This window comes from Periplaneta americana, chromosome 16, assembly GCF_040183065.1.
Source record: "Periplaneta americana isolate PAMFEO1 chromosome 16, P.americana_PAMFEO1_priV1, whole genome shotgun sequence".
Taxonomy (NCBI): Eukaryota; Metazoa; Arthropoda; class Insecta; order Blattodea; family Blattidae; genus Periplaneta; species Periplaneta americana.
The window spans coordinates 170864899-170879966 of NC_091132.1; the positions used below are offsets into that span (position 1 = coordinate 170864899).

Below are 15068 nucleotides of genomic sequence, written 5' to 3' on the forward strand. Positions count from 1 at the left end.
GTGGGCTAGTTTAACTTTCATTGTATTTATTAATTTGTATTCATTTCAAACTTAACAGCAATAATAAATAAATAAATAAATAAATAAAATTGTCGTGCTTTTCACAGTCGTCGGGGACGGTCTAGAGGATAAAAAAATGTCCATACAACATAGGGCCAAAACTCGATAGTTTTCCCAGAAAAAAAAATATTTTTCCTTATTTTATTTGCGTTATATTGCTTATATCGTTACTAAAATTACGAAAACGATTACATTAGTAGATACATCTAGCAAGAAGTTAATATTAGTTAGAAATAAATATTTGTTGTTCTATTACGTTTTCGTGAAATTAAATAAAAATGTGTGCTTAAATTTGTTAATATTCTGGCGTGAGAGACGTGGCAACGTTCATCAGGCAGTACTCTGCACAGACGTAGGAACGGATCAGCTGAGTTCAAGCTCCCTGTCCATAGCTCTACTGCCGAGTGGATGGCAGTTCAGTACAGGGTATTCCATAAACAACTTACAATGTCATTCACAGTTTAGGAATATCATATGTTATTAATTTTAATTTATGGAGAAAGTGTCGTAATTCAAGTGAGGCAAGAAGGATGTACCGTCAACGTTTTCCGCAAAGAAGATTACCTAATCGGCGAACTTTTGTAACAGTTTCTCAGCGATTTATTACAAATTGAGAGTCTTGAACGTGTCCGCAACATCTGGACTAGAAGATGTGATGCCTGCCTTCAGAACGACGGTGGACACGTGGTAAATCTGATGTAAATCGGTATGTACAATTTTCAAATGTAATTTAACGAGTTCGTATTGATACGAAAATAAACTGAACTTAGACATCAATTATGAATGGTTTATCTGTAAGAAGTGATTTTTCGTCAAGTGTCATGTCCTCAAATATGACAAACTGCAAACTTTAAGTTTTTTTAAAATGTTACTACTTTACGGAAGCGGGAGAGATTAAAATTTTGCACTAGAAAAAAAACGTTCGTGTCTTTTCTGCAGCAAACGATTATTGTTTATTTTTTAGGCGTACAATAAAAAATGGAGAATATTGTTAAATAAAATGGAAATTTACCATAATGTTCTATTAATAAGACTGAAAGTTTGTATTTGTATACAACAGCTGGCCTGGTCCCTCCCTGCATTAGAACAGAGCATCTGTTTTGTACCGGTATGTCTGTCCCCGTTTTAGCTGTGCCGTGTAGCCTACCTGCAAATCCCCTCCTCCCATCCAGCAATGTTGTGAAACGTTGCATATTGTAAACTTCAATAATTCGCTAAATATTGCAATTAGAGAACAATTGTGAGGACAATTTTTCTTCCTTATGACATGAACAATCATCAGTTAAAATAATGGCTCTTACACTCTGTATATTATATTTGGAAAAATAAATTTGTAACCTTATAAGCGAATTTTTGGTAGAATCCAACGCGATTTTTGTTTATTTTGTAAATCATTTCACGAGCCCCCACCCCCGACCCACGGGGTTGCTACCCACTCTTTGGGAACCACTGTAAAATTTATTTTTTGGACGGGGGGAAATTAATTTAAGCAATGTGGGATTTATTAATATAGTGTTGTCAACACTGTTCGGGTGGCAGACTGAATCGTAGTCTAAAATAAACAGAAAGCTGTATGAAAACTGTGAGATGGTGAATATAAAACACAGCAATATATTATTGGTGTTTGTAGTTATATGAAGTGTAGTAGCTTTCCTATGGAGGGTCGAGTGAGGGTTCCGTATACGCATGCTTTATCTTTTCATCAGTGTTAAAATTCGTTATTTCACCTTAAATTTATACTGTGTTAGCACATCACAGCTTACTGGATACTGTATCAGACTGCTGTGGCAATGAATGAAAAATCTTAAATTGCAATGCGAACATACAACATAACCTCAACTTCTCGAAATGCAGTCTGGCCTGCAGACTAGGCGATGGAAATAAAGAATGACTATCACCATGCCTAGGACGTGCTGTGTTTCTTATTGTAGATCAAACTATAACACACTGACTGGCGGCTGTGACAGCCTTTTCTTGGGTTTTCAATAGCACGCGACACTGAAGGTTTTTTTTGACGAAGAAAGTGGAAAAATTATCTTAATTTTCAGAAGAAACTTGGTTTCGAATGTAAAGAATTCATATAGAATGTCAGTTGACTTGAAAACATGTTAGAAAATTAGTAAACATTGGAAAGAATTCATTTTTGTAGGTAACCTAAAAGTGATTAGGCCTATTTAATAAGAGGTAGAACAATTCAAACTGAACACGAAACGCACATTTCACTTCAATTTATTATATGCAAGACATATCAAAAGCCTACACTAACCTAACTTAACAGATTAGAATACGCAAGGCAGACTAAAAGCCTAAAATACCCTAATCTAACCTAACCTGTCAGTTTCCGCACAGTAGAACTTAGAAAAATGCAAGTTAGAAGTTTGTGTCGCGTGCTATAGAAAAGCAATTTTCTTATCAAAAAGATTCTCACAGAAGACAACAATGGTTCCATTCCATTCACAGGGACAATTTTCAGCCTAGTAATACTCCCCCGTACGCATGAATCATTTTTCTAAACAACGTATTGTACAGAAGACAGAGCAGTTCGAAGTGACGGCAGCATTCTTGTAGTGCCTCGGGAAATACCTCAGCTCACAGACAATGCAGTCCCTTCAAAGTTTACACATCACCCATCATATTTGTCCTCTAATGTAAACAAAAACGTAAAGGATCAGAAAAACAACTACAATACCAGCAGCAGGTAGGTCCATGAAAGGAAGCTAGGTATTTTGAAAAATCTATTAAAGATAAACCGTCATTCTCCAGAAAAGCTACACTCAAGAAGGCACAATTTTATTTTATTTAAATGCTAAAATCGTTTGAGATCTTCAGGACTATATTCTAATGCACTGATGTAGTCTTCTCCCACTTGCTACAAATACAGAGACTCCAGAAGTTCAGGGCGAAATACTAATGAGACTGACCATTTTCCTAGGAATTCGTCTTGGACCTCTTGCATATTATGTTGGCAATTAATAACAAGCTGGAGGGGGGGCTACACAGAGCATTAAAATATACTGGTAATTTAAGTATAAAAGGGTTTTTATGTTGAAAGTATTTGTGGTTCCTGCAAACTAAAAAAAACCACGTGTTTATCACTATATAGGCTACATCTCATAAAAGGCAGTGAAACAAAGGAAAATTGTACTTCCTTGCGTGTGGCTTTTCTGGAACACAATAGGCTATCACCAGTACATTAGGAACAAAATGAAAATTGCAGACTTTCACATAAAACAGGTAACAGTGTGTACTAAATTGTATCCCACGAATACATTCACTGCTGTCACTTCTTTACAGAAGTGTGCGCTGCATTCCTGTATTTTTTTTTTTCGTAAGGGGAGTGATGGGTAAAATTCCCATTTCGTACAATTCTTAAGTAGGGAGTTCATTTTCTGTGGTACTTAATTCCTTGCTATAAGTATTCTTGTTCTTACATATGTTAGTTTCATTGTGACAAGATAAACAGTTTTTTGAGTAATGCAAATTTAAAAAAAAAAAGGTATATTATCAAAATCTCCTCTTACAGAATTTAAGTTTCATCCACGATTTTTTTTTAAATCATCTCTGATATGGCTATAAAAGAACTAAGTTTAACCCATTAATGCCCATGGCAGGTTTTCCTACCAACCAAGTTTTAAATTTTTAACAATGTATAAATAAATTATTTTGTTATGAATACTGCACCAATGGATTCTAAGATATACTCCGCATGGTATTCTCGAATTTTAACAACATTAGTTAATTAACTGCATCGGTACATTGGTTAGAAGTCACTGTTCAACTTCTCTTCAAAAGATGGTTTGCAACGAGGGAGAAAGTGTGTAAGTAGTACACATTTTTAAAGTAACAAGTGACACCTGATTATGAAAATACATAGTCAGTAAACCATACTACTTGAATAGTTTGTGACTGACATCATTTCATAATTAATAACGTACTATTCTGTAGCCTAAACTTTGATGGCAGGTTTTCCTACCACTGGGATATAACTTATTACACCTATACTGATTTGAATATTTTTGCAGTTCACTGCTGTATGCTGTCAATGAAATATGTTATATGATGCAAATACAGAGTAATGAGAATCACAGACAACTGAATGTTACAATTTTTCCTCCACGGGAGCAACCTGAGGCCGAAACAAATGAGGATTCTGTCATTTCCCTTGGTGTATGCTGCAGAGTGACGCCCAATTTGGTTCTGATTCTGATAACGAAAGTAATGCGCCACCACCACACCACCAAAGCCGAGCTCATAGACTTGATCTTGGACCAAAGTAGGATCTACTGTATTCAGAAAATCTATCTACTGATTCTACTGACTCTACAACAAAAGATATTTTAATTTTTCTTGGCATTCTTTTCATTTCTGGCTATAATAAACTTCCACACAGGCGACTTTATTGGAGTAGAATACCCGATTTACATAGCGTTTCGATTTCTGATTCAATGAAGTGGAATACTTTTGACGATATGAGACGACTGCATTTTGCTGATAATATGGCAATTTCAAATGATCGCTACGTTAGACCAATTTTCGATATACTAAATAAGTCATTCAAAGTCTGTGACATTCCAGAACACCTGAATATTGATGACAGACATCGAACCAAACATTTCATTCGAGCGAAACCAATAAGGCTTGGTTTCCAGCTCTGGCTTCTTTGTACTGCAGACGACTATATGCTGCATGCGGAGCATGTGACAATAGTACGAACCTACGAACTTCAGGGAAAGGACAGGGGCTTGATGTTGTTTTTGGACTTCTAAAGAAGACTGATATCCAAAAGGGCAGTCATGTATTTTTGATAACTATTTCACGTCCATTGATCTTATGCATGACCTAGCTGCTGAGGGCATTGGAGCAACAGGGTGCATAAGGCTCCTCCTACAAATAAATCAGAAGTAAACACTGAAATACTGAAACAATTGTCTTTAGAGACAATTAATATTAGATACCCTCCACAAAACTGGCTTCATTTATACACCGACGGATCCTTGATCTCCAGAGAACAAGGTGCCGGTGCAGGTGTTACGTGCTGTCTCTTCTCACTTTATAGAGCTCTTGGATATGGAATAACAAGTTTTGATGGAGAAATCGTTGCAATAAGTCTCAGGAATCTTCTATGCCACATCAATAAATATAGGAATGCAGTTATATTGTCAGACTCCAAAGCAGCTATTCTATCAATAGTCTCTAAACACACAACTTCATCTAAAACAGCAGAAATAACTAAAATGCTCTCTCAACTATATCACTCAATAAAAGAATTGTATTCCAATGGATACCGTCCCATTGTGGAATCCTGGGAAACGAGAATGTGGATGCTTTAGCAAAGAAGGGCAGCACTGCTACTTACAGACCTGTTACTAAATCTACGTATTACTATGTGAAGAGATTTATTAAATCTACATACTTAGACTTCAACAAACAAAATTTGATAACACAATCCCATGGGAAAAAATGGAACTCTCTGCATCAAAATCCACAGTTAATTCCCGATTTACCACCAAAATCGTCTGTAGCTGCATTTAGATTGGCAACAGGCCATGATTGTTTGGCCAAACACCTGCATAGAATTGGAATATATCAGTCCCCTAACTGCCCATTGTGCAACTCAAACCAAGAAATGGATTCGGAACACCTCAAAATCTGTGCTTCAGTGGCTGGTCATGATAATATCTTTGAAAAATATTGGAGTGCAAGAGGTCAAATGACTTTATTGTCAAACGCCTGGCATTAGAAAACAACAACAACAAATAAATTAAAAATTCCAAAGAAAAAAGAGGAGCTATGGAGACTGTTGTTGCAGATGATGTAATTTTAGTGCAATGGAATGACAATAGTGTAGTTGCAGTCGCCAGCAATGTTGGTATTAGCGACTTCAATTTGAAAAGCTAAACGCTGGAGTTCCAAGACAAAGAGGACGATTCAAATAAGCCAATAGCATTCAGTTGCACTGTATAATAGATATATGGGTGATGTGCATTCCAATGATCAATATGTAGCAACCTACAGAAACGGTGGTGGACCCTGTTTGCATGGGGTCTAAATGCGTGGAGGCTTTATCGCATCCTGGACATCACTACTAACTTTCTAACAGCAATGCAATCCGCAACTCCTAGTCCAACACGGGAAACCTAGAAATTCCCCTCGCTCAGCACTTCAAATTCGAGAAGCAGCTCATGATAATGTTCGTTTCGACAAGATTGATCACTGGATCATCCATAGTGAACATTCTAATGTACGATGCAAGCAGTGTGGACGTCGTACAACATTCGTATGTGAAAAATGTAGTGTACCGCTGCATCCAGAATGCCAGAAAATCTATCACACTGAAAATTGAGCAGCACATTGTAAAACGTATTGTTTTTTAAATATATTTTTCCTATATAAACAATTATTTCAACATCTTTAGCCTTTGTGGGATGTATAAATTATGTGAAAGAAGTGAAAAGTTCATAACATGTATGATTTTCCAACATATTTCGAGGTTTTAAATATGATACCTTAATAAGTATATTTTTTATGTCTTTATTTCCCAGTGGCAGGATTTCCTGTAGTAGATAGTAGAATATGAATATAAGTTCTAAAAACCACAAAAAATGTTCTGGGCATTAATGGGTTAAGTATCAACAACTTTAAATTTACATTTATATATGGAGAGTTTTTTAATATGCATCTTCAAATTGTAAGTTTTTCCTTTCCATGTTTTACTTTAATTTCGGAAGTATTTAGTTTATCAAAAAGTGATATTGTGTTTCTTTTTAATGGGGTACATCCACCTTTGGGGGTATAAAAATTTCATTTTTCAAATTATTTTTTTCTATATTCTATAGACTTTTCTCTTCATTTCAGTGAAAAAATTTTCTAAATATCTTGTATAGTTCCTTAGTTATGACCAAAAATGTGTCTGCATGTCACTTCAGTGTGCCCCTTAAATGTCCTCCACCCAGCCCACTTCTGCTAACTTTAATGACATTCAAATTATATTCAACCAATTTGAAAATGCCGCTCCAAAGGTGATTACCGCTGACTTACTACTCTCTCTGCTTCACAGGAAGTGCAGACATGTTGTTTGCAGGATGTTTAGATGACGAGACGATAAAAGTCACCCTCGGCTCTCTTTATTATGCATGCGCTATCGGTGAAGAAATTCCGCTTCCGGTGTGATGCTGAGCCCCGTTGTAAGCATAAAAATGTTTTATTTACCGCAATCCAGATATTCAGTGTGTTCCATTAATTATATTACATCCTCAACATCTTATTTTGCACTTATTTAATGCTAACGTATTATTATTTTTATCATCATTTATCTTAAATGAATAATGTCTCCATGTATCGTCTCTTATTTTCTCAGAGATAATTTCTGTAAATATTCCTCATAATTTATATATTATTTTCTGTTAATGTATTGTGCTCTATTTTTGCCCTGTAAATATCTTACATTTGTAACATTGCATCTTATAGTCGTTATTTATTATCCTTATATTTTGCCATAACCTAAATCAGTGGTTTCCAAATATGGTGTGTGATGAACCCTTACATTTCATTTTGGTGGACCTCCAGTGTTTTCTGTAATAATCATTTTGTACTCATTAAACATTTGCATAATGTAGTGAATGAACTACTCTTAATAAGATGGTAGCTATATTAAATATCAGTTTTAAGTTTTGAATATAATATACAAATACAAGGTTATTTTATGTTTTATCATATCTTTACTGTCAAAAATGAAACCATACAGTTTCCAGTGGGATGTTTCTTTTGCTGTTAAAATTAACATTACAAAGACTGGGACTTTCAAACTACCTAGTACGACCAGCACCGGTCATTTTGACATGCACGTTTTATCCTAAATTTCTGTCTCATTAGCAGCTTTCATTTGAAATATCGTATTATTACAGACTTAGTGGGTATAATTAAAGAGTTGCGAATTAATAATTTCAGAACAAAATCTGAGACCACAATACACTCTTCTTCTAAGAAGAAATTGTTATGTGTAGATGAAGAAAATTTGTTTTATTAACTGTGTATAAGTACTAGCATATTAATTCTGCCATTTCTCAAATGCAATTCTGTTCTTAACATCATGTTCACTCAATTTTACATTAAATATTTTTGACATATATATTTTGTGTTTTCTGAATTTATCTATAGTCTATTGATTATTATAATCACATCTTGCACACACACATGTACATGATTCTACACTTTGCACACACATACATGATTCTTTCAGAATTTGTTATACTTTGCGCAGACATGTGATGTCTTATTTCTGCTGTGACACCCTCCAATCTGACAGGTCTTTCTCTCCGGTTTCCTGGACACTGCTGGAATATATAATCTCGCGAGATATAATTAAAATCACCAGTCTCATTTTCATCTTCGTCACAAACACTAACTGGATATTCTCTTTCCTAATCTATTTCTGACAGTGTTTCTAAATAATGCAGAATTCTTCATCACTCATAATCTTTCATAACAGAAGTTCATCGCTCAAACCCTTTCGTGCCATGTTTGCAAAATAACTACAGTACATGGCAAATAGAAATCTTGAGATAGACTAATGAAATACTTCACACAGTTGCCAAAAGAATTGCCGCTGTTATCCAGAATATATTGACTATATTGTAATGTCATAGGAAAGCGGTTATAAACTCCCTATTGTCGTTCTTATGTTGAGTATCAACCAGTCTACATAAAGGGAATATTTTCTGTAATATGAAAGACTTGCCACATACATTCAGTAAGCTTGTCACATGGGGACAATGTAGGCCTATTGAGTTCATTATTAGAAGGCGTAAGACGATCATAAAACAGCAATATTTGTAGTTTGCTGCTGCATGAAATAAGACAGTGCAGACCAGTAAAAATGACCTATGTTCGTCCTTCTAGGTAACTGTACTTTTATCCCCATAAATAATGATAGGGACTTGACATTTTCAGAGGATCTAAAAAGAGTAAATTCAATAAATGTCCTGAAGGACTAGCTTGTTGAGCAAATACAGAGAGGAGGTACAAATAAATTAAATATGAAATGAGTCAAATGATCGGTTGTTTCTTCTAGTGTTAAACAAGTTTTTTATACTTATAAAATTATTAGTGGAATGGTTGAAGTCGCTTTGCGAAGTCTGGCTGAATTGTAGGTACTCTAAAGCTGCAGTTTGTTTACGGCGATCATTGCTTGGAGTTGCTGGCTGTTAAAATGAATGCGCACTGTTTCTTTACAGCGATGATTGTTGGACGCGGTGCAGAATGCTGGAGGTTGCTTCTGAAGCAAATTCAGGACGCATATCACTCCATACATGTTCAATAATCGATTTTTAGAGAAGGCCATGTAGAAATATTTAATCGAGTTAAAGTAGCAAAACAAATGAGAATTGACAGCGATTTACAATGATAAAGAAACCACTTCCTGACAATCATCGCCAGCATTTATAATCGCCGGCGATGTGCGTCCGGTGATGATCACCATAAACAAACCGTAGCTTAAGTTGCAAATCTACCTTAAGAATATGTTTACTTCTATACTCGTATTTGTTCTTCAAGAAGACCAGAGCAGAAAATGTACTCTCACTGAAATATACTGATGCAAATGGCATTAAGTGTAGTACTGCAATCCAGAAAACATTGAGATATACTGGTGAGTCATGCAACCAAGATTGCAACAGAGATGTTTTAGGAAACACAATTTTTAACCACGATATCAGTAGATAATTCTAATAATTTTAAGAGACCCTTTTCTTTGGTCAAACTACTAATTGTTTGTCATCGGGAATGAATTTTTCATACAATTGTCTTTATTTGATAACATTTCCGTAATTTTAATGTCAATCAATGAAGATACTTTTATGCTTCCAAACATATTGGACGAAAGTCACAGAGTGGAACATTAATCGAATTCTCGATTGATAACTCAGCAAGACCAGTTAAATTTCTTTATTGTTGCTTTAGTCTTATCCTGAATGCTGAACACAGTTGGATCCTAGAGATTAAAATAAAGAAAAATAATAATAATATCGGATATGTAAGCAAGAGTTTCAAGCCAAGGGAAGTCCTTGGACAAACTCATTCCTGTTAAAATCTCAGAAGTGTGAGATAAAAAATATTTCAGCCAGCTGATATGTCACAGAATGCGATGAAGTTAAATTTAGTTAAAATAACGTTTGAAAACATACATTGGTTCCACACACCCAGGTGGGCAACCACTTGCTTAGGTAATTTGTCAACTATGAATGCCATAAATTGTGTATTAAGTTATACTTCAATATTGTATAGCATTGTTACATGTTTTAATAATTTTTGTCCTGTAAACATCTTACAGATTATTGTAATACAGTTTCTTGATGGTTTCTTGTCCATTTTGTTACTCAACTGTGGAATAATAAATAATAATGAATATAGGTCTATGCCGGTAATAATAAAATAAAAATATATATTTTCTTTTTTCCGAGATGTTCCAGTCGAACCAAACCACTACTCTCTATAGAGTTCAAATAATAATCTTTGGCCTATATCCTACTTCATCTTTCAAACAAATTAATTCAATTTTTAGCTAAACTAGTGCTGAAGTATTTCCCCGCTTATATACATGTTGCATATACGAATCTGTGACAGGTTAGATTTGGTTAGTTCAGGCTTTTGTTATGCCATGCATATATTTGTCTATGATGCATATACGATCAACTGTATCTACATAAAAAGAATCCGTTATAAATTCAACAATTTTCACTTCCGAAACCACCAGAATTACCTCAGCGCTAGTTTCGCCGCTTTATTAACATAGGAATATCTCTTCGAATTGTTAACAAGGTTGAGATCACTCTTAATTTTACTGGATGTGATGCCCCTGGTTTTATAAATTTGCACACAAAGTGTCTTGCAGCCCCTCTGAAGTTGACACCTACGTTTGGTGATATTTATTTGCATATCACGACATTCATAAGTTGGTTTACAGTTGAAATATCCAGAACTACCTCAGCGCTAGTTCTTCCCGCCCCTCTGAAGTTATAGATGAAATATTGTATTGGCCAAGTTTAATATCAATACTACCACCAGAAATTAACTCTTAATACATATAGCCTATCAAGACTTATGAGGAAATATTCTGGAATACAATTATACGAAAATAAGGTTTGACTTGGATAACAGGAGCTGGAGTAATAATTGCGAAATCTACCAATGCACTATTATTATAATTACGTAACTTGTATCACCGAAATGTAAATAATATATGATTGTGACGAAGGTGAATCTAGCATGCGGTGAATAAAACAATTTTTATGCTTACAACGGGGCCCAGCATCACACCAGAAGCGGAAATACTACACCGATGGCGCATGCGCAAAAAGAGAGCCGAGGGTGACTTCTATCGTCTCGTGTTTAGATGTTGGAAGAGGGAAAGTTTGTGAATCACTGTGTTTTGCTGTGTGCTCTCTTGTTCTTGTTTTTGCATGTTTTTTTCCCAGAATATCTAAACATGGGTAAGCGAAAAACATCTTACAAACCAGTGAGAAGTAAATTCAAAGGAAATCAACATCAAAATAAAAGAAAATGTGATATAAATGTACCAAACCTTGAAAGTGCATCTGCAAGAAAAATAGTAACTGGACTAAATGCAGAGGATGCTAATGTAAATAATACTGGCGATATTGTAAATTTAATCTTTGATGTAAATATTATGTTCAAAGAAATAGAAAAGTGTCTTCGATGTAAATGTGGCAGCAATATTGAAATGAGTGTAAATAGAATAGTAGGATTAGGTTGTAGTGTTAGCATAGTATGTAAAAAGTGTTTAGATATAGGATCATTTGAAAATTGTAGGAAATTAGGTAAGAATAATAACGTTTATTCAATAAACAGACAAGCTGTGTATGCAACTAGGTGCATAGGCCAAGGATTAGTAGGCTTTAAAGTGTTTTGTGGTCTTATGAACTTGCCACCACCTGTTGTGCAGAACACATGACATGATAAATAATAGGATTTTAACTGCAACTTCAGAGGTGGCTATGGACTCTAAAATAGCTGCAGCTGAAGAAGAAGCAAGTCTCTCCAATAGCAGAGACATATCAGTCAGTTGTGATGGAACCTGGCTAACAAGGCCACACATCACAGCATGGAGTATGTAGTGTTATCAGTGCTAAATGTGGTAAAGTTATCGATACATATGCTCTCTCGCAGTCATGCAAAGGTTGTCAACTAGAGATGGGAACGATATATCGGTTTTTACGAAATACCGATAATTTCGTTTCGATATATCGATATCGAAAATTTGATTCAACATATCGTATAATATATCGGTTTTCTCATAAATTTATCGGTTTTTTTATTTTTGTTTTTGTGGAATTATTATGAACAATAAAATCCACACTAGTTAACTCCAATAATTCCCCGAGAGATGGACAGTTACGTAATTGAGCAATCTTGAAATATCCAAGCCAATCAATGCCTATCTCTGATTGGCTGGTCTAGAATTCGAATTCAAACTATGTAATATTTAATATGAGATTGATAAGGGAGGTTTATCTACTACTGTTTTAGTATTAATGTTCTCCAAGGCAGGAGCAACTGCCAATCTGAAAAGGAACAGTTTGACTTCAAAACTTTTATTTCTATATTTTTAAATGGAAAGAGAAACAAGGATATTGTGATTTTTATTTCAACAATAATGTTACTTTTATTCACAACAATAATGGCTTTCTATTTCTGAATTTCAACACTCCCGTCAACAATGGGTATTCCACTCCGCACAGCAATACAGTATTCGTTATTGCACTCCACAGACGACAATGACAATTCACTTGGATTATTGAAAACAACAATGTACTGCTAATCTCAACTAATGTTCACAAAGCACTATGTACAAAACAAAACTGTCAGTTCTCAGTTCATAGTTCGTTTGCCTTGGCTAGTTCTTCTAGCTCATTCACTCAAGTTCACAGTATATCGAATAGAAGCATTTGAAATGTGGATATGGAGAAGTATGGAGCGTGTGAAATGGACAGACAGAATAAGAAATGAAGCTGTGTTGGAAAGAGTGGGTGAAGAAAGAATGATGCTGAAACTGATCAGGAAGAGGAAAAGGAATTGGCTGGGTCACTGGCTGAGAAGAAACTGCCTACTGAAGGATGCACTGGAAGGAATGGTGAACGGGAGAAGAGTTCGGAGCAGAAGAAGATATCAGATGATAGACGACATTAAGATACATAGATCATATGAGGAGACTAAGAGGAAGGCAGAAAATAGGAAAGATTGGGGAATGCTGGGTTTGCAGTGAAAGACCTGCCTTTGGGTAGAACACCATGAATGAATGAATGTTTCAATGTCAAATACTGACCCATATAGAGTTCACTTAACACATCCCCATTGTATCATTTAAGCTCATCTTACCTCCGCTATAATTTTGATTTAAGTTAGGAACTACATAATAATTATGGTATTGAAAATGTATTGTTTATCGTTGCAATTTTACATTCAAACTTTTGACTGTTATGATGTTGATTTCAATGCTAATAAGGAATAGGCTATTCAAATTTAAGTTTACTGTAATAAATATACACCTACAAATGTAATTGCATTAGTATCTATTAATTTGCGAAATAGCGATATATCGAATCGTTTTGATATATCGATATATTTTTTTGTAAAATATATCGTTTATCGAAATTGGGTTTGCAATATATTGCAATATCAATATATTGGTAATTAAATTATTTCCTCCATCTCTATTGTCAACAGTGGAAAAACAAGACTGACACTGTGCAGTATCGTGAATGGCTTGAAAATCACGAAGCTGATTGCTGCATCAATCACAGAGGTACTTCAGGTAACGTGGAAGTGGAAGGGATGAAGAAAATTTTTTCTCGCTCCATGGATATCTACAAGGTACGGTATCTGAACTACATTGGGGTTGGAGACACCAAGAGTTTCAAAGCTGTAAGTGAATTACATCCTTATGGGCCTGAAGTGGAATTACAGAAAATAGAGTGTGTTGGTCATATTCAGAAACGTATGGGGACACAACTGAGAGGACAGAAGAATGAATGGAAGGGAAAAAAACTGAAAGACAATAAACCTCTCTCAGGAAAAAACAGACTGACAGATGCTGTCATATTATGGCAATGCCATTAGAGTCAACTGTACTTCAGTGAATGACATGAGAAGGGCAATATGGGCTGTATGCTATCATAAGGCATCTACTGATGCTAACCCAATGTATAATTTCTGCCCTAAAGATATTGATTCTTGGTGTCCCTACCAGCGTGCGGTGCATGAGGATACAGTAAAGGACTATAGGCACAAGAAAACACTTCCAGCAGCCATCATGGAGGTAATGAAGCCTGTTTGCAAGAAGTTAGTGGCCACTCAACTCCTAAAAAAGTGTGTTGGAGGATATACACAGAATAATAATGAATCCTTCAATTAAAAAATCTGGAAAATTTGTCCGAAAACTGGATTTGCTGGCATCAAAGTAGTTCAGATTGCTGTAAATGATGCAGTGATGACCTTTAATGAGGGCATGCAGTCCAGAACGAAAGTGCTGGAGAAGCTGGAGCTGGTACCTGGAAAATTTTGCCAGGAAGCAATGTTGAAGCAAGATGAACTTCGTGTTCAGTCATCAACCAAGAGGACAAAAGAAGCCAGGGTATGCAGAAAACGACTGAGACTTGAAGAAGAAGCCAGATATGCAGCAAAGGAGGGTCTAGTCTATGCACCAGGTGCATTTTAATTCCACCACTCGCCTTCGGTAAGTTTGTCACTCGTTCCCCGTAACTTGCATTTTTCATTACCATTTCCCTCATAACTTGGAAACTATTTCAGATAATGCTATGAAATTTTAAATGCATGTCTATTGGCTGTAGATAAACAAAATGTACCAGAATCCATGTTGTAGTGTGTATAGTTTGGAAATTAAAAATAAAAAACTTCCAAAAAAGTTGATAATTTACGTGCATCATGAAAAAATAATGAAAAAATATTAGTTATTTATAAATTACAGAGACTCT

At 35.3% G+C, this 15068-nt stretch overlaps 1 protein-coding gene across 3 annotated transcripts in view; it reads left to right on the forward strand.

Moving 5' to 3' along the window:
- Positions 1-1622: 1622 nt before the first annotated feature.
- LOC138691907 (uncharacterized) overlaps positions 1623-15068 on the forward strand; it is a 76521-nt gene continuing 63075 nt past the window's right edge. For 2 of the 3 annotated variants that reach the window (XM_069814510.1, XM_069814514.1), the window contains exons 1-2: positions 1623-2758; positions 13801-14809. The gene's annotated coding sequence lies outside the window, so the exon portion shown is untranslated. The remainder of the gene's footprint in view (positions 2759-13800; positions 14810-15068) is intronic. The other variant, XM_069814512.1, reaches the window with a different exon arrangement.